The sequence below is a fragment of the Lipophrys pholis genome, assembly GCF_963383615.2.
Source record: "Lipophrys pholis genome assembly, chromosome: 21".
Lineage (NCBI taxonomy): Eukaryota > Metazoa > Chordata > Actinopteri > Blenniiformes > Blenniidae > Lipophrys > Lipophrys pholis.
In genome coordinates this window covers 11,680,046-11,701,031 of record NC_137649.1, presented here as the reverse complement: position 1 = coordinate 11,701,031, position 20,986 = coordinate 11,680,046, and positions in this window count along the sequence as shown.

Sequence of the window (20,986 nt, the reverse complement as noted above, 5' to 3'; positions counted from 1 at the left end):
TCCTTCTCTATTCTGCAGTATAATTGCATGGCTGATTAATTATAAGGGAATCAGTAAGAGTGAAAAGAGGAGTTGGCATTTCAGCCTACAAAGTGTAAAGAACCCTGCACCTACACACACACACTCACACACAGATTCATCATGCGTGTACACAGACCTGCACCACGTTTTACTGTTGCATACTCACACTCCAAGAGAAAACTTACAACTGCCACGTTAAGCATGAACCTACACATACTTATGCTTAAAAAACATATTAAAAAAAAAAACTCAACAAGCTGCTTCCCATTGCCAGGCTAGAAATCACTATTACAACATCGCAGGGCAACAATTAACAATATTATTAATCACAAATAAATCATGTAATCAATTGTGATTATTACCCATTCTTAAGTGTTGCATCCAATGATGAATTCAAATGTACTGTATTTTCATTCTCAACCTAATACCAATCATTTTACCAACTATTATGACAACTAGTAAGGGTGTTTAAACAGCAGTAAAGTATTTCTCAGGAATCTCCACTATGAAATGTAATGAATCAAAATATAAAACTAAAGTAAATTGCTCCAGCCTGGACTTCAATTGAAGTTGTCCAAGAGTCCAGAACCATCATAACACCATGTGAACAGTTCTGAAGAAGTGAGGTCTAAAGCCACTTTCACGCAGAAACTGATTCACTAAAGCCCTAAAATACACGACAAATGTTTTCAAGTGATAATTTTTCATTGCACGACAACATGAGCCACCGAAAAGGCCACTTTTTGAAAGCAGCTGCGTCTCTGTGGAGCACGTGCGCAACCACTGCCACAGTAAATAGTTCTTTTGCAAGTAGATGGACAATAACAACAGTGCCGGCCTCCATTGTCATGACCCTCAGTCCATATTCTCCCTGAACTTGGTCGTTTTACAGTTCACAATCACCCATAATAGCAATCTCACTTCATCGTATGCTTGTCATCTGTAATGTGCTGGCCGGATTGCTGCTGACCGCTCTCACTCCGGACACAAACTTTTTCAGCCTCTCTCCTCCGGTAAAAGGCGCCAGTCCATCAAGACCAGTGTGGGAATGTTTTGTATTTTTGGTACCTGGCAGGAAGAATCTTTCTGACTTCAATTCTGATTCTGATTATAGTGTATAGTGTAAACGGACATTGTTTCCATGTAAAAATTAAATTTTCCAAATGTTGTCCTGTATATTAGGCCACGGCCGATGTTGTAAGCGGAAGGAATATGAATTAAATGCATTATGTTGGGTTCAGTAAAAAAATCCTCACTTAATCCATGGCCCACTCTCTATCCATCCACGCTTGCTGACATGCTACAATACATCAAACATCTTTTCTTCGGTTACAACATGGATTAAATCATAGATCTCCTCTGTATGCATATTCTTTACCTGAGCATGGCCTAATAATTACCTACAAGGGACAGTCGAGGAAAATGACTTTATACCCCATAAAGATTTTGTGTGAATGAAAATAAAGAAAATGCTGCTTCTGTGTTAAAGGTATTTGCAGAAATTACAAAGTTAATGTTGCAGAGTTCACCTTTGAGCAGGAATTTAATGTGCCCTTTAATGTGATTTATAACCACCTTTAGCACATTATCACACGATTAGAATACAAACACTTCTTTTTCTTCAGGGCGGCTGCATTTTCCAGAAGGGAAACATAATGTGAGTGCGGTGAGGTCAAGGTGGTGAGTAGACAGGTCTGACGACTTTCCTGCTTCTGTCACTGAAGTTTGTGTGTCTTTTTTTTTAACAGGGACTCTAATGTTTATCTCAGCATTCATTGAGCTTTTTAACCTTACCTTCGACGGTAAATGCATACTTAAACGTGTGTTTTTATAGACTGTGTGATTGAAAAGCACTTAAAATCTGTCACATTCATTCATTTACACAAATCTGAGCGCAAGTGCTCATACATCAGCGGTGGCAGGTGTCATGCGATGTGCCTGGGAGCTCCTCAGGAGCAAGTCGAGATGCATTATTTTGCCCAATGACGCCGTAGATACCAAAGCAGAATTGACTTTTATTTTCCTGAGACACGATTATTCTTGCTCATTCATCAGTCATGATGTGTCAGTACATATCTTAGTATATTAATTCAAAGACCTCAAATGCTCTCCACAGCTTAGATCTGTTTCTGCTCTTAGCAGAAATCAGTGCATTAATTGCAGCTTCTAATTGGTACGTGTTAAACAGCCTGCTTAACATCAATGTTTAATGTATTGAACGTCGTCTGAACAACAAGAAGAAGACGAGTTGTTGTTTAATTATCTATAATGCCAGTCCGACAGAGCAGGTACATATTTTTTTAAAGATTAATCCACTCTGTTTTTCCTAATGAGACATTTGGGCTTGTGAAAAAAAGGCAAGATATGATGGACAAAAGGACAAAAAAAAAAAAAAAAAAAAGGATTAAAAAGGATGTGAGTTCAAATTTTAGACGCTTCATTCTGGACATAAAGTCTGTATCTCTGCAGTTCACAGGTTCTCTCATGAATATTTATTAGCCAGGTCTTGGCCAGTTGGCAGGTAGTCATGAGCTGAGCTCCATTTGCCAAGGCAGTCATCAAAACCAATACTTAATGATCACAGTGTTTCATTAGGGGGACTCGGGCTGCATGAGTAGCATAACTCTGTCAACCAAGGACTCATCCACAGCCTCTGAAAAATGCATTTTCTAATCAAATCCTACACAGGAAAGTTTTTTTTTTTTTTTTGGAACATTCAGCATTTTTTCTGCGATTACCTATTCGTTTGGGTATCGTTAATCTACAGTTATATAATTTGCTGAGTAACTTTTTTCCCCTGCTCTCTTCTGGGGTTGCGACAGTAGATCATGTGATCTGAGGTATCGTGCCAGGCACCCTTCCTGAGAATAATATATAAAATGGATATATGCTGGTTGTAATGGGGGCGTTCGTCACGTTAGTGGTTCGCATTCATCGTGAGACGGTCCCTGGTTTTGTATGTAAGTGTGCATGTTGTCCCCGTGCATTCGGGGGTTTGTCATGGTTGACAATCTCACCCCACATCGAGAAGATTCTCATCCTCAGACCGGGTTTGAATGGACTTTGCATGTTCTCCCTGTGTGATATTGACTCTCCGTCTGTGTTTGCCCTGTGACGGACTAGCAAATGGTCCAGGGTGTATAAAGCCGTGGACCACAGTGATCAGCTCCAATGCAACTCTGAGTCTGATAAACAGTATTTAGAAGATGGATATCGCAACAAAATCCCCTCAGTCGGTGTTGCTACGTAGTTATCTCACAAAATAAACCGGTGACAAATATTCAAAGCAGAGGTTTTAAGATGACAAAATGGAAGATAAACAAGTGTACGTGGTTTGGATTGGAATTTCCCAGCTCAGGAAGAGTGTGTGTACCCTGCTGCGGTGTTTTACCCTCTTAGCTTTTTCTCTCCAAGTGTATCAATTCCACGGGATTGATGGAGTTTTTCGCTCCAGATTGATGTTGTTGATGTTGCCGCAGAACCTGGATTCAGGGGGAGATCTATCTCCGCCCGTCTGTCTCCTTGTTCCAGTTGGCTGTTGCGCCTTAAAATCAGCAGCTTTAACCGAATAATTTAAGGCGCAGATTGTAAACATCGTATGATTCGTCTCTGGGTTGTAACCAAGAAGTTTTATCGTTCTGTTTTCTATTTTTTCTTCTTTTCCTCCCTCTCTCTAGCCTTTTTATATCAACACTCTTGCTCTGTGATTTTCAGTTTCATTTAAATTTCCACTTCCTACCCTCTATGTATTTCTGATAATGAGTGTATAATTACTCGTACCTGAGTGTATGTGTGTTTCCTGCAATTTTTTTTTTTTTAAAGTGCCCGGGTGTGCGTAGACATTTTTGGTGATGGGATTTGATCAGACACCAGTAAGAGCAAATCTCATTAACATCAAACCGCTTTTGTACTAATCAGGTTACTGAGCAACCAGGCAGCCAATGGCAGCTACTAATGCCATTAAGTTGAGCCTTGATTGGATTGGGATCTCATTTCAACTTCCTGAGGGCTGCCAGTGTTTTAATCAATAAACACAACCGCAGTGATGTCACAGTCCGTTAGAAAAGCAGAGGCGGTGATGTCACAGATGGTTAAGATTGTAAAGATGGCGAAGGGAACGATGTGAGGGAAAAGGAGGTGTTTTCTTCCATACAGCTGAATCCGAGGAATTTCCACCTACTCTTTTGAAGAGACGCTGTGAAGCTGCATGGCAATGCTTGTGAAAAGAGAGAAACACAAACGCAGCACATCTTTCAAGATAATTACATGGTGTTGGCAAAGGGAAGGAAAATGATGCAGGGGAGGGAGCAAAGGTGCAAGAGAATCCAGGGTCCATACAAGCGACTGCGAAGCTTTACAATAGTGTTTTGTGTTAATCACTGAAATTACCACACTGGCAAGGTCAAGCCACATCGGTAACATGCTGAACTAGTATAATAGTGAACATTCAAGGCACAGTTATCCTGGTTAAATATGCTGGAGCACTGATATGATTATGTGCATCTATGTCAGTAAGCAGGGTGTGATATACATACACATACACATACACATACACATACACATACACATACACCCCCCCCCCCCCCCCCCCGCTAAATTATTTCTCACACAATATGTTCTGCAAAGTAGGCTCTGTTTGCATGACAACATTAAAATTGAGAATGCGTTGAGTTTTCCTCCGTTTACACCGAGATGGACTCAAAGTATTTTCAAAAAGTTCCGAGCACCGTTGTCATGTAAACGGACACCCAAAACGTAACGATCGTTTTCTATTTTCACTTCACATTGTCGGACAACTTGCACAAAAATATGAAATTAATGTGTACAAAATAGATAAAGCAGAGATGATATAAACTCTAAACTCACGACACACACCGTTTGTCTCACACCAAGTAATAAAGTTTGATTGAACGTGTTTTCAAAATGCAAGAAACCATTTTTCAAAGGCAGTCCTTCAAGCAATAAATGGCATTTCTTGGCTCCGCTGACTAGTTATTGGCTTTAATGCTTTGACAGAAGAATCTATATTGAGTCTCTGTAACTGGTACATCAGTAACATGTATCACGGTCTGCTTAGCATTACATTTATTCCAATAATTTATACGTAAAGATAAAGTTCTCTGCTTCAATCAAATTGAGATATTTTTAACCTTTTTAAAAAAAAATCATTGCTTTTTAAACTGATTTCTTTAAATACTCTATTATTATCTGCTATGACATAATGCTATGAAGAGGCCAGGATGAGATGATGAATAATGCATGTATTAGACAAAGGATGTTAAGAAGACAGAAAGTCAGAATTATGGATGTGAAATAAAATCTATATAAAGGAGATTAACCTTTTGGACATTTTCACAGAGTTAGGAACAATTACATTTACAACAGTAGTACAACTGTAAAAACAAAGAAATATGTATCTAAATGTTTAGTTTTTGTTGTTTGCTGGTACATTAAGTTATGTTAAGTTTTTTGTTTTTGTTTTTTAATCAATGCCGTTAAGCCTTATAATGTGATGGACCCCATCCAAATTTTACTTTGCCTATTGTCCCTTTTACAATGCAATGATATGTCTGTCCTTGCACAAAGCAACCAGCTTCTAAAATGGTTGAAGGAGGAATCAAGTAGGAATAATCCAGAGCAGCTCCATAAATCATGTCAAACACATTTCAGACAAATGTCATACTTTAAAGTACTTGATTAATTTCCTGTGCAATTTTGCCGGTTTTGAATTACAAAGACTTCAATAATCCTCTTTGCTGATTTTACGGGAGTCACTCGTGCCATTTTGTTTCTGCAAATAAACTGAGTGCGGTTTCAAGCACGCGGGGACACAAAATGGCCGCCTTTTCAGACTCACTTACAGGACCTGTGACATTAAGTTAAAACAAAGCATTCTGGACACTTTAATCCATTTAACCTGGCCAATCCTGTTGCAGTCACTCTATTCAGTGTTTCATTCTCTCCAATCGTCTCAATTTAAAGGCCCGGCCACACTCCTGTCTCTCCCTCGCTTGGCCCACCGTTCTCTTTCTCCTCCTCTCTCTCTCTCTCTCTCGTGCTTACTCCGCTTCAGATCGATGGCGAGGGCGAAAAGCTAATGACCCATCTCAGCAACCAATTCACTCAGCTCTGCCACACTCAGTACCTGTCGAAACCTATGAGGAGAGGAGAAGAGAGGAGAGGGGGAGCATTCATCTTTTCTCAAACTGAAAAAGTAGTGAAACAAATGCTAAATAAAACTTCCGCTCTTGCTTTCTACTGATCAAATTTGCAGTATTCTATGAGGAATGAATTCGATTTCGCTTCTTAATTTATGCAGATTTTCATTGATGATAGTTTTAGAAAGCATTTTCTGATTACGAAGAACCTGCGACGCCGTCAAGGTGTAACGATTCCATGGGGAATAGCTGTTTGGAGTGTGTGTGAGGTGAGTGTTACCTGTAAGAGTAACTCTGACGTCATCACAGTGCAGTGGAAATAATTAGACTTAAGGGGGAAACATAGACCAGTGGAAGGATCCATCCTGCCCGTCCCTTTCGAGCGGAGCAGACCTTGGATCCAAGGAGGAATGAAAGTTATGTGCTTGTGTTTCTTTGTTAACCCTGAGATGAGCAAGGAACCTGTGCAAGAAGAAATAGAGCAGGAAATAACAGATTGATCCACACAACACTGCCAAGTGCTACACACAAATACTGGCTTCATTCAAATGACGGATTAAAGTAAAATACGGGGTTTTAGTAGTCATTGCGCTTCGTCGTTCATAATCCTGCGGCACTCCGGTGGCCGGGGTGCTCGGAGTTCTCTTACAGCTCAGGGTGGATTTTTTATGGACATGACACCAACACTGAGCCCTGATGATAGTTTCCCATCCAATGAGTGCTCATATGCATGCTTCACATGATGAAACCGCTTCTTTCAAGACACATCATAGCAAACCATAGTAGACCTCACCTGAGGGAGCTGTGTCTTTTGACCATACAAAGACGTTTCTGCACTTTCGGTTTCCTTTTCACTGCCAGGCCACTTTCTATCAGTGTAACTCTCACATTTCTTGTGGCCAGTGTGGTGCCTTTCAGACTTCCATTCTATCACTGCCTTCTACACTGGTGGAGCTGTTTGTCAAGTCTCATACGTGGAGGCGTTGTGCATGCCTCCTGCACTGTTTTCTCCTCTGCCTTTCTGTCCTCGTCCATTTTTATCCCACATTGTCCTCGGTGTTGTCACTCTGCATTCATCCACCTTCTATACCCCTTTATCCAGTTCAGGGTCACGGGCTCCGAGAGCCGATCCCAGCTCACAATGGGTGAAGGCAGGATACATCTTGTACAAAGTCGCCAGTCCATCACAGGACTAAGTCAGAGAGACAATTACACAAACTCAGCTGTGGGTAACTTTTAGGGTTATCAATTAACCCCGACCACGGGACCTTCTCGCCATTAACTGGGAGTGCTAGCCACAGCTGGCCCAAGTTAAATTCAAGATTAGATCAACATTCAGATATACTGCGACTTTATAAACTACACAAGTCAAGACTCAATTCAAGGATATTGTCACTGTGAGGCGACAGCGCTAACCACTTTATCACTGTGCTGACCTGAATCAGTCCATACATGGAAGACCGAGGTCTCTATTCTTTGTTCACTTCATTTGAATATATCTTAACGGCACCGGCGGCATACATGGGTGATGTTCTGAATGACATTGCTATTATTGTGTCTTGATGTATGCCGCATCAGATGTCCCCCCTGTGCACGTCGCACAAGCAAACTCCACATCCAAGTTTGTGAGCTCTATTGTATCCATTGTAGCATGTAATGCAAAAACCACACCATCTGTATTAAGCTGAAGTCACACTGTATTACACCGAAGCCAGGTGAAAATATTGGTTTCATCCTTTCTTTTGTCTCACTGACTAAAGCTGACTAAATATGATGTCGATGTGATGAAGAAAAAAATGAATGATGGATGAATCTTGATATTCTTTATGAAAAATGGTTATTCTCTTACCCCCCAAAAACAAAAGTTTCCCCGCATCTGTATCTCTTGGCCTTCCTCACTCTTTATCCATCTATCTCTCTGCTCCCCCTGCTTTAAGTTAAGCTCCAGTGCCTATCACATCTAAATTCATTAGTGCCCCGAGAGATAAGTGTGTGTGTCGTGAGTGTGTGTGTGTTTGTGAGTGTGTGGGGTGTGTTGGGTTGCACATTGCGTGTGTGTGTGTGTGTGTGTGTGTGTGTGTGTGTGTGTGTGTGTGTGTGTGTGTGTGTGTGTGTGTGTGTGCATCATCAGTGCTAAATGATTATAAAGCACAGTTATTAAAAACTGCCATAATTACCACGCCTGTGGCAAAAACACTCTGACATGAATTTACCTCCTCTCCTCTCCAGGCAAAGACTCGCACACCAACACCACACAGAGACTTCTGTTGTTCTTGTGAGCACACACACACACACACACACACACACACACACACACACACACACACACACACACACACACACACACACACACACACACACACGCACACACATTACCGCTGGCAAGAGCAAACTCTCACACAGGCTCCCGAGCTTGGAGTATTTTTCATTGTTGTCTGTCCTTTCTGGCTCGCTGTGAATGTCACTTGGAAAACCTTGTGACCTCAAGTTTACAGCATAATTTAAGGTCGGTGACGTCCACTTAAACAGGAAAACATAATACCATAAGTGCTGTGTCAATCTTGTGCATGGACGTTGAACAAAAAACACAATCTTTGACGAATGGCAGACAAATCGAATTTATATTTCTTGCAAACTTAGTGGTGCAGTTCCATAGGCAGTGGGTTTTGGAGCGGGCTGCTGAGATAGTTTGGCAATGAGTTTGGTCCCAGAAGGAAATAGAGGCACTGTTTACAGCTTGAAAAATTAAAGAAGATCGTAGACAGTGTGGAGAATCAGGATTCCGGCAATGTTCTTCTCCCCAAAAACATTGCAATGCATTCTAGTTTTGCCTATTAAGAAAAAAACAGAGTCAAGGTCAATATCAAATATGAACTCATGCATGGACACATACTGTCTATCTGCAGTGGCAGTGAAGAGATAGCAGACATTGTTGAATTGAGCCTGGCTCTTAACACTGGAGTGCAACAGTTATTGCACCGGTGCAACAGTACAGTTATAGTCATATCTGAACTGGTTAATCACACAAGGCATGCGGCGCTGTGTGAGCAACTATTCCGGTAATGCAGATGTGCTGAAGTCTGTTGACTCTGGCATCTGATAAACACACACACACACACACACACACACACACACACACACACACACACACACACACACACACACACACACACACACACACACACACACACACACACACACACACACACACACACACACACACACGCACTTCCATTGAAGTTTAAGTGTAAAAGCGTGACGCAACTACACACACACTTTACCCTCTAACTCGCATTTAGTACCAGTAGTAGAATGAATGAATGAAGTACACGTTGAAGAAAACAAACAATTTGCAATATTCAATGAAGGGCCCTAATTTATGCTATGACTAAACTGCATTTCAGAGGTTTTATAGGCTTCAACAACACAAAAACCTTTAATGGGGGTGGGGGGTAGGTGGGGGGTGCCGTTAGAAGGAGCTCACAACGACAAGGTATTACATGTCACCGGTTGCGCAGCTGTGAATGAGACGCTCATTGTGAAGCTGCAAAACGACCAACAGCTGCTGCTAACAAGTGCCAGTACAGTTCTGCGCCGGAGTTAATGCTTCACTTACATGGCAGAGGAGCCATTTATGGTCATTTCAGATATTTAAAAACAAAAAGTCAACTCTGAACGGAGCACATTTCAGAGAATTAGCACAGTCAAAACCAAATGGGCCGCCGGATGGCATCCAAACAGTCCGCCGTGTCGTTTTTATGCCCCAGCAGCTGAGAGCAAACTGTCTCGTTATGTTATGGTTCAGATCCAAACTGACAAAATTTCAGGACGGCTTTGAAGATGCAGTTGATTAACAATCGAGCGAGCGCTCAGACTGGTGGCTTTCAATGACTTTGTCTGCTCTCACTCAAAATGCTGACTTGGCTGAACGAACACAGACACAGGCCAACTCGAAAGCAATGATGCTGGACCCACACAAGTATTACTGTTCAGATTCACAAAGGCCAATGAGGCTCTTCAGCTTCAGAGGTATTCAGTTGATTAGGGTTTTAAATACATTTTTCAGTGGACTCATGTTAAAAGACCAGCAAATCCTAAAAAAAATAAAGTTTCACGAACAATGTATGGAAGCTTCTCACCATCAGTCAGTGGGAATGGGTAGAAACACCTCACACCCCTCTGCTCTTTTGCAGTTTATTCTGTCTCCAGGAGGCTCAGTGTTTTTGGTTTATCTGCTCTGAAACAGAAGCACGCACACACACACACACACACACACACACACACACACACACACACACACACACACACACACACACACGCACACACACACACACTCCCACCGTCCACCTGTCGTTACCAGCTGGCAGATACACCTGGCTCCCCGGCAGCAGCCAAAAAAAATAGATCGTTACCATAGCAACCATATGGTGTTGGCCTGGCATGGTAGGAATTGTCATAGTAACAGTGGGACAGACACTCGGGCATTGCCACCACCCCTATAGGCCGCACACGTGCACACACGCACCGTCACTGTTACTTGATGACGCTGATTGTCCGGTGCCTTCCACAACAAATACTCCAAGACGGCAGTAATCTCTTGCGTTATCACGTCATTGAGTGTCCGTCGTATCACTTTTTTTTTTTTAATCACCAGCTGTTTCACTTCAACCTGCAGCCAGATCACAGGCAAGTTAATTCCCCGTTTCTGCTGTTGCCGAACAATCAAAATTAATCCTCTTCAGCGAGACAAAAGCAAACACTGATCCTGCAGATTATCACTTTAAATCAAGTTCACAGCTTTGAGCGAAGCCAGGCGTTGGACAGCAACACGGCCAACTGTGTCTGCCTTGGCTGAATTCGTGGGCAGCATGGGCAACGCGAGAGGGAAAAAAATGGCTACAGTTGAAGTGTGTACCAGTCCCTCCCCCACCCCTCATGGCTGAGTGGACAGACTCGCACAAAATCGGAAAAGTACATGTGATGTGGCCAAGTAATTAGGGCCGTTAAGAAGTTGGATGGTTCAGCAGGACAACACAATTCACAGGTTTTGAAAAAGAATCGGAGGAAAGTTATGCTCTCTCCGACACCAGCATCGCAAGGACTTTATGTTGAGAGTTAAATTTACCATTCTTGGCCGCGTCTTTCTTCACATGATATCTGTAGGCACGTATGTATTTTGGCAGAGAAACAGAGAAATAAAACTCCTCCAAGTTCTCTATAGTGTGAACCAACTTCTTGGCGAAACTTCAGAATTTGATGATCTCCAGTTGGTTAAAAAAAAAAAAAATACCAAAAAAAAATCTTTGTGTCTGTTGCAGGAAATATTTCTTTTCACCCGACTTCATATTTTGCCTCCACTGTACAAACCCACCAAATATGCAAAGCCACAGCAGGTTATATTCTCCCGGTGGCAAATTGAAACCACAGGATGGACTAGGTTTTCATTTCTATTTAGTTGGCAGGATGACAAGTGGGCATGTAAAGCTGAGCAATACAACATTTTCACTCTAATGTTACTAAGTGATTTTCAAAACATGTTGGAATGGTTTTTTTTTTAATGGTTAAAAAAAAACCACCCATGATCATATAACATTTGTTTGGCTCGGTTTCTGCTCAGCCAGCAGTCAGAGACAAGTTTCCTTCAACTAGTTGTTGGAGAACTATCCATCATCTCTCCACATCAAGTTCACACAATACTCAGTGTTCCACAGTGTTGAATGATAAACAGAAAAACTGGCTTCCAGAGTCTTTCTAAGAAAGTGTGTGTGTGTGTGAACAAAGGAAGAAAGCTGATTGCTCAGAGGGGCATATTTGTTAGCTTGTGCAGTTACTCGTTACACAACCAGGTTGCATACCTCAGACCTGAGCATGGTGCACACACACTTTCTCTTGCTATCTGTCTTTTTTTTTTTTTTTAAATATAAGTACACACATTTGCAGCAGTTTACAACCACTGCAGTAACCTTGAGAATGATCATGAGCACGGCTTGGACCTGCCGAATAGTCCAACCGAGGCTCTATGTGCTAACATGGAATTTTGCCAACAATAGAAACAAAACTTTTAAATTCCATCATTGTTAGTCATATGATGCAGTTTCAACCAGCTTGTTATTTTGTTTCTGGACTTTCAAAATCATATGTATGTGGATTTCATTAGTATGTTTGAGTTGATTGTTGGAGTCCATAAGTCATCTTGAGACTTCTACAAAAGTGAAATAGGACCACAACAGTAAAATACATTTAAAATGATATGTGAAAGAAGAACCCACATAGTACTCTCTATGTAGGTTCCATCAACAGGGGATTTTCTTTTCAAAGTCAAAAGCCAGGCAAATGTCACAAACAAAAAGGTGGTTAATCACATCACGGAACTGAAATGTCTGACTAATCCAGAAACCAGAAGCACCAAACTAGATCCAAACCAGTAAGGCTAAACTAGACAAAAGGCTGGAAGGTTGACTCATGGCACAGGACAAACTGGCAACTGACGACACACCATCTCAATAGAGCGGGGAGTGGAGACATCACAAGAGGAAGGTGCAGACGATGCAGGAAGGGAATTGTAGGAGAGAATTGCCATGGTGAAAGGAGTGTAGTAGAAGACACTACATTCCGGTAAGAAATCATCATAAAACAACAAGTAACTGGAGACTTAATCCATAGATCATTTTGTGAAAACATTGCTTTATTACTAAACTTGTTGCAGTTGTAGTGTAATTAATTCAAATCATGAAAGCTGTAGTCCACCATTTATAAAGGTTTTACATTAAATGCCTTTAACACAAAAAGACAAGGTCAGTTAATTTTTTTTAATCATTTCAATCTCCAAATCTGTTCACATCTCTTACAATGTGACAGAAATTAGAAAAACTAACTAACTAACTAAAGATGGATAGACTGTGGGTTCACAATATCTGACTTTAATGTCAGATACAAGCCTTGACTGCTCATGTCGGGGGACTGACTATTCAGCTAATCTTGCTCTTTAGTTCTGAAACAAACCTCACTTCCATTGTCAACAAATTGGCTAGAAACGTGTCACATGGGAACAGCCAGACATTCACAAAACAATCACATGATCATACATTTCGCATTGGATTACTGATGGTACATTACGGAGAGGGTCAATTTATCACAACATACAATAATTATCCTACACCTGGAAACTGTGCAGGAGAACAAATCCAGATGGAGACTACCAATGCAAGCATACATAAAGAATAAAACAACTGTTACTTTCCCGAAAGAGGGCACCCAAAAACAATTTCCGCATAAAAGTTTTATCACACTTTAAACCATCCAAATCGACAGTCTTCAGAGTCCTGAGAGGATTACCAGTCGACGTTTGCTCGTGGAGACTTCAGCCTTGACTTGGGCTTGCATCAAATGGCTCGAGGCCGGACTCACACGTGCCACAACAAACCCCGAGCTTTTGAACATTACTGTACGGATGATCCGGATCAAACTCAGTTCAGTCCTTTACGGCTGCATGTTCAAAAGTGCCTTTGATGTGGATGTGCAAATACCTCAGTGCTTCATCACAAGTGACTGAATATAAATTATGAAATGGAAAATTCATGTAGATTTCGCTTGGAAAAAAGAAAAAAAAAAAAGAAACCTGTGTAGAATTCAGCTTTTTCAAGGTGTGTTGATAAAGAGTGACTTTTGATTCATGCTGGTTTATTAGACTTTTTGTTTTTGTGAGGGAAGCTTTAACAGTGTCTTTACCTTTTTAATTCACTGAGGTATTTTGTTTTCATTCCTTCTTGGCCTGCATTTGCTGTGCCTCGCAGGCTTTTGGCCTTCAGAAGTGTTCGCATATTCCCTATTCAGTCTTCTCCTATTCATTCGTTCCTCTTTTATTTCACTCTTCGTCTAAGGTGAGGGGTGTTGCCTTGCATTTTCTAACACAATTGCGGTATGATTTCAAATGGATAACTGGTCATAAAACAGTCAGGTCTGTATAATTAAAGAAGAGGTGACGCTTTTGAGACATTTATTAACTGCCTTCTCCCAACGACTTCATTGGCGTACATTTTAATGTTACATCTTCTTCATTATCAGAGGGCAGCCACATAAAGAGTCATGCCACGTGGACAAGTTCAAATTGTCCACTTTAAAAATTATTTTAGGCGCAGTGAGAGCCGTTCCTGGGATGAGTTTTGGCACTTGGACATTGACGTCTCATAATTCAGGTTCAGCAACAAATACAAACTCGTTCTATCATTTTTAGTGGAAATCACTCATACTGGGTTTGATGTGGCCTGAATAGCCACTATGACATGAAGTGGAGTCAACTTACTTTTCTTGAAACGGCATATAAAAAGTAACGAGTTGAAAAATCCCAGTGTTAGTTTAGATTCTCTGTCTTAATGACGTGCAGAGATCGTTTTTATTGTAGTGTTGCCGTGACACATTAGCTGACCTGTCGGTAGACGTCTGCATTTCTTGAAAAAAGCTCATTTATGAACCGTAGACAACAGAATGTAACCACAAAACAAATTAAATGAACCCCCCCAACATGCTAACGGCAGCAGAAAAGTCTTTGGAAGGTAAACTAACGGCCATTTGAGGCTTATAATATACTGTAGCGCAAGTACCGCAGAAAGATGTTCATATTAATGTTAGCTGCGGTCATCATGATGTCTTTCATGATGATGAAAGCTGAAACGATGAAAGATGTCTGGCCGCAATGATGCACTCCTCCGGTTTCAGGTTCAGCGAAATGAGAACATATGATATCCATCTCTCCGTCTCTCTTGTTTATCTGACTTCATCCAAAGGCAGGGTACACGCTAGATAGGCCAGCGGCCCATCACGGGAAGGTAATCAGAGTACCTGGAGAAAACCCACTTGAGAACATCAAAACTCCATGTCTGTGAAGACAAACGCTTTGGATAATGTTAATGCAAACAGTAGGGTGGGTTAGTAGGACAGAGGGAGATAGCAGCTCTACCACATACGATGAAAGGAAAAAAATCCCATCAGCCATTGTGTATGGGGTACTAATGTCATTCCTCAATTACTAACATGTGGCTGCACGAAGTGGCTCCACATCAACTCAGATGTCACAATTGAACAAAATAAATATCTAATTTCACCCAATTTTCTGGTTTTTGTTTAAATTTGTTCTTCCACTCTTTTCCTCGCATATTTAAAAACTCATCCTGCACCACACACCTTATTCAAGTGAGTCACTGAGCTCTGCAGGAGCGCAATAAGGTAAGAAATGGAGGATACTGTAGTGGAGGAGCATTTGGGAGCTTTGCAGACAAGACAAGTTGATCAGGACCAACAATAGAGTCGAAAATGACCGTACAGGAGAGTGAATGTTGTTGGCATTCATCAGGTTACAGGGACAGGACTCAGTGTGAATGTGACTGCAGGTCTCTCATGGTGAAACTCTGTAAAAGATGTACATTTTTAACAGGAATACAAAACAAAATAATGCAAAGAAAAACATCTGTGTCCGTAAATGATGCTTGTGTACCTTTTTGCACTCATCTTTTGTGTCAAGTTTCACGTGTCTTGTTTTGTTCCAACCAGCTGTCTTTCATCCATTGTTCGGTCTTTTCATCAGCACTGTAGTTTTGTCTCCATTGTATTGAGCTTCTTATTGAATTATTTGTGATATTCTCCCTCTGTGTTTTTTTTTTTCTTCCCCATATCAAGGTCACAAATTGTCCCTGATCTTTAAAGCTGCCTTGTATTTTATAGATTTTTTTTTTTTCTTTTTTCCGGTAAATATTTCATTATCCCTTTTCTTCTGTATTTTTTATAATTAACTAGTTTTTACATCTACGGACAAAATTCCATGAACATGCAGTGTCATGCTCTTTTTATATTGATTTAATTCAGCAAGTTTGTTTTTCATTTCAGGTGCGGTTCACATTTTAAAAGACTTTTGGCATTGAAAGGAACATTCATCAGGACAGAGTGAAGGTTGCAACTTTAAAAGGGGTGAAAGAAGTGAGTTCCTGCTTCTGTTCATACTGTGAATGGATTAAAGCAAAAATCAAATGATCTAACCTTGAGTCCTACTTGGTTCCTTTCTTCTCTTGTTTTAGCCCCTTCACAGCAACCAAAAGAAGAGCCAATGTCTCTCCTTTTTGTCTGTGATCAACGTGGTGTTGCATTAAATATATTTTCATCTTTAATTCGTTTTGGTGTTTTTGACTCTTGCATATCTTCACAACACAGGCAAAGCTTCCCATCTGTCCATATTTAAAGTCTTGCAAATTATATTTCAGTAGAAATATAAGATTCTTCAAAGAGGAGCCTCAGATTTATAGTTACCACTGTTGCAGCCATCTCACAGGTTACGGTCTAGTGTAGTACTGTATAGTACATTTCAAGACAAAACAGAAAATGACAGGTCAGGGTTACATTATTTTACAATTCATTTTACATTTCTATTTTATATTTTCATTGCAAAAAAAAAAATCTAAAGGTATCCACCCCAAGAAAAGAATCGGGGGAAGTCTGTTTTGACTTTTCTGTCAATCTTTGAATAAAGAAAATGACAGGTAGACTGTTTTGGAAAAAAAAAAAAAAAAAAAAAAAAAAAAGTCCTGCCTTCACAGGTGGGAATAAAAACGCACGAGAGTCACTGAGCTGTCAGTCTCGCACTCGCCAGACAGACGTGAGAAAGGAGCCAGAGCTGAGGGTACAGTTCATCGGCGGTATCTGTGTCTTGGAGGTAACAAGCGTCTAAAACTGAACCGCTGTGCCGGCGGCTCTGCGAGGCTGTCTGTTGGTTCAGAGCTGCTTCAGTTCTAAACTATCACATTGGCAGTGATCATGTTACACATGTTGATGTCTGGGCTGTGGGTTAACATCTCATAATCAGCTATAAACACAGTGGAGGGTATGTGAAATAATATGTGAATATGGTAATGACAATAATCTCCACCTAGTACCCTTAAAGTACATATACTGTATAGCATATATCGCTACAAATAAATAAATAAATAAATAAATCGTCACTCAGTTCATTTTCTAAAATGCAGGAAGAAATGTGAGCCACACAGTGAGGCCGTCATGTGTTATTGGTTGATTAAGGGTCCCTGTGTGTCTGTTCGTCAAGTGCGTGTCTCTTACTCGATTTTCACTTCCTGTTTTGTTGTGTAATCCTCCGTCTGTCTGCGTCTCTGTCACCTGCTCTTCCTGTGTACTCCTCCTCCTCTGTGTGTGTAATCAGCTTGATTTGTCTCACCTGTGACTTCCCTCTCCTCATGGATTTAAACCCCGCTCCTTCATGTCTCTGTGCTCGATCGTCATTGTTGCTTCGTCTTCATGACTGCAGCCCTCTCCTTATGTCCTCCCCTGTGGCCTTCTCCTGTTTTGGATTTCTCCTGTGCACCGACCTCCGCCTGGATCTGGACCGCCTTCTCGAATGCCAGTTTATATGTTTTTCCTGTTTTCTCCAGGCGATCTCTCTAACAAAGCAAAGACTGGTTTGGTTACTTGGTGTCTTTGAATCAGCTGTTGATTTGTTTGTATGTCACTGCCTGTCTGCTCTTTGATGGACTGAGGATTTCACCCAGAGTCAGCAGAGGGATGCTTTAGTTTCCCATGGCCCTTACCCCAATGAAGCACTGGGAAATGATGAAAACAGCCTTACAACTTTTATAGTTGAGTTAATGATTTTCACCAGGAGTCGCACATGAATGTGTGTGCTGTTTATTTATGTAGCGAGGGGGCAGCGTGAGCTAGTCGGCAATGTAAATAGAATTGGCTCAATCGCAATGTCTAATTAGATATCAGACTTTGTATCCTCACACATCTCCGAATTTGGCACGATACAAAGTGTAACTTCAATTTCCCCAAACCTCTACTATGGAGATGATGCACTTTATCAAGCTGTAATGATGTTCTTGAAGTTGGAAATAAATGTAACTGAACTTGGGGCGGTGCAGCATTGCCCCATAGATGTTCTTGTCTGCTGAAAAAGAAAATAAATAAATAAATACAAACACATAGACCTCCTCTGCAATCCATCATGGAACAGATACTGGAAGGAACATTTGGTCTGAAAATTGCACTGAGCTACCAGTGAGCTCCGCTGAGTGCTGTGACAGGTGAGATTGCTGAAAATTGCCTGCACAGGAACAATGTACCTGCATCGGGATCGAAAGGGGTCATGGAGTGGTCCCAAATAAAAAATCTATTTATGCTTGCTGTCCATTTCCTGCACAGGCCAATTACAACCCCCCCCCCCCCCCCCCCCCCCCCCCTTCCCCCATGTAGACTAACTTTCAGTCAAACAGATCAGCGAGTACGACATGTCATGTTTTGTCTGCTGGCTTTTGCAACCTGGCGCCAGGAATGAGATGCAGCAATGATAGTTTGGTTTGATGTGAGGGATAAAACAACAATAGTGGGGGGGGGACAACCATGCTGAAATCACAGCAACTCAGAATTCATACTGTGAAAAGCAATGTCTGAACAGAGAGTCGTCTACTATTCATTTGCCTCTGTAAATCTATGGAATATGTTGGGAAGCACCAAACCTCAGTGTGTCTCTACTTCTATGTGTCTGTGCTGATCATTGATATGTTTGAAAAAGGGTTTTTTGTTTTTGTTTCAACTTTCAATCAACAAACTTTTCGTGTCATCGGCATTTCAAACAAGAGTCGTTTCCACGGCGTGTCTCGATCGAGTTTGATCTCAAAGTAATGTATGTAAGGTATGCTTTGGTGAATTCGATTCATCAGTGTACAAACTAGGGGGGGGGGCAAGGTGTTGGGTGAGCATGTGACATGCAGTAATGTGGCTGAGTGTGGCGATATTGAAACTCAACCCGACGATGTTCATTTCTTTGTGCTTTGAGATCTGATCCTCCAAATAATGGTGCAAGGTCATCTCGAACCGTGTAAATCCATATGATTGACCAAATATGTTGACATGCATAGCATTAATGCACAATGCATGGAGACATAAATTATTGCCGTTCCGTCCGTCTTTTGCAATATGTATATTCTGCATGTACATAATGAAAAATGTATGAAATATATTCTAGCCCGAACACAAACCCTGTAAAATTGAATGCTGCTTTTGTGAATGTTACCAAAAATGGCAGTAGATACATGGGAATCTCCCGAGGGGATGGGTGACTATAGATAATGACCGGACATCAGTTCAGTGGAACAATTTCAAACAGATTCAAATGTTCATGACGGGATACAAAGGCTTATTTACTGTTCAGTAGAATCATTCACTTTTTTTTTTGAAGAATCTCTAATTCTCAAGACAGGAATCTACAATGCACTTGTTTCCCCTACAGATTCCACCTCCAGTACATGAATATCCCTGTTTCCTACCAGCAGACACTGAGGAGAAGGGACTTTTCACATTTTTAATATGTGAGAGGTGGCACTAACAAAGACAAAACACTGAGAAAATACACACCTGTCCCCTGATCATATATTTCAATCCACACTGTGTATTTTTAGCGCAGCTGTGCACCAAATCAAAACATCTATTTTGTATTACTGGCGGGCCTGTCACGGTGTTATCCAGTCCCACTCTGACATACTGTCACCACTGTTGACAGATGGAGAAATGTGGGCAAGTGATTTGTTCTTGAGTTGAGCCGGAGAACGTCGACGCTGGTTTGCATGTTCATATCATACGTACTGTGTGTACCGAATATCGTGTAAATCCATCCATCTTATAAAACGCTTTATCCCCAGCTGATTGTGAGTAACCGCATGGTATGTCATCCTGGACCAGTCAAAAAATCACATCTGCAGGAAGTTTCAAGTCAACAATCAGCTTCAGGTGAATGTTTATGAGCCGTTGTGGGAAACCAGAGTACCTGGAGAAAGGCCACCCCCCCCCCCCACCCCCCACAGATGGAGAACATAGAAACTCCAAATAGAAAGACCCTCAAGCTTGTACTTAAACCAGGGCCATCGTCAGGTGAAAGTGCCAACCACTACACTGCTTTCCACTTGGTGGTAAATCAAGAGCGGTGGAAAAAAAGTATGTAAAGGTCATCACGAGTGCCGCACTAATTTAAATCACTCTTTGACAGAAAGGTTCTGAGGATAGAATAAAAAATAAAAAAAAGTTCAGTTATGTTCACAGTCGACCAACCATCCACAAGGTCTCCAGTAAATCAAATGGAAACAGCCCCTGGCCGTACATCTTGATGACTTTGCAGATCCAAGCCTTTCGTGCTCTGCTTTCTGTCTATGTAGGGGCATGGTTTTTTTGTCCTGCCAAGCCCATCTCTGGTTGATCTTCTCATTCTGTAAAAGAGATCAAATTACAAAATCTAGGTTTTCAAAGGATTTATTATAAGCTCTCATGTTTCAAAAATCTTTTCCCCTCTGTATTTTACTGTGTTGTTTAAAATGGTGGCACGGCCTACCTCGGTAGATGGTGCGATTTTTTATGAAATGATCAAAATAATGTGAGTGGGGATTGTTGACAGCTCTAAGGCAAGTCAAAGATGTTTGAAATTACGTGAAACAAAAACCATGAGCCACTTTAGACTCGAGGCAAGACCTATGAGAGTGGGCAAGCTCAATCTGAGCTCATGGAGGTTGGCAGCCTTTCTTAGAGACAAACTAAGTTGGGAACAACTGGTCTATAAAATATCCCGAAATTGAAACTTTCTCCTGAATGACAAGACCAAACTTGATGAGTGTGTTAGATTTTGATTTAAGAATATATGTGTAAATATGACTTACTGTCGAGGTAATCCAGGTGTTGTGACTGCAGTACATGAACATGTTTCGCATAGTTGGGACTGACTATATGTGTCTGTTTGAATGGTGCTTACTTGTGTAAATGGGTTT